Source organism: Coregonus clupeaformis, unplaced genomic scaffold, assembly GCF_020615455.1.
Source record: "Coregonus clupeaformis isolate EN_2021a unplaced genomic scaffold, ASM2061545v1 scaf1694, whole genome shotgun sequence".
Lineage (NCBI taxonomy): Eukaryota > Metazoa > Chordata > Actinopteri > Salmoniformes > Salmonidae > Coregonus > Coregonus clupeaformis.
Genome location: NW_025535148.1, coordinates 46614 through 47500, shown reverse-complemented (window position 1 = coordinate 47500; position 887 = coordinate 46614).

The following is an 887-nucleotide window of genomic DNA, read 5'->3' as shown; positions in this document are numbered from 1 at the left end:
ATCTCACTGTTAGTCCACACCTGTTGTTTACCAAGTATCTCACTGTTAGTCCACACCTGTTTTTTAATACAGCATGTGACAAATACAATTTGATTAGATTTTTTAAGAGATAGCAGCAGGGTTTGAAAATACTCCTCCTTCTCTCTCTCTCTCTCTCTCTCTCTCTCTCTCTCTCTCTCTCTCTCTCTCTCTCTCTCTCTCTCTCTCTCTCTCTCTCTCTCTCTCTCTCTTTCTCTCTTTCTCTCTCTCTCTCTCTCTCTCTCTCTCTCTGTCTCTCTCTCTCTCTCTCTCTCTCTCTCTCTCTCTCTCTCTCTCTCTCTCTCTCTCTCTCTCTCTCTCTCTCTCTCTCTCTCTCTCTCTCTCTCTCTCTCTCTCTCTCTCTCTCTCTCTCTCTCTCTCTCAAATTCAAATTCAAGCTGCTTTATTGGCATGAAAAACATTCCGTCAATATTGCCAAAGCAACAATGTATACAATATGCATTGTAATAAAATAATAAAGAATAAAGAATAATAATATAAAATGGTAGTAAATAATAATACAAAAAAATGAAATAAAAATAACAACAATAAAATGTTAACATTCAATAGTAGAAATATAATAAATAGAAAAGGCTAAACATGGAAAATGAAACTATAACTAACTTATAACTAACTGTCATCCTCACCATTACATCAGTACTACAACTACCATCATCATTACTACTACTACTACCACTATCATCATTAAACTGCTATCATTATCATCACCCCTACCACCCGTACCACTACTATTTAGAATAATCTCTCTCTCTCTCTCTCTCTCTCTCTCTCTGTCTCTCTCTCTCTCTCTCTCTCTCTCTCTCTCTCTCTCTCTCTCTCTCTCTCTCTCTCTCTCTCTCTCTCTCTCT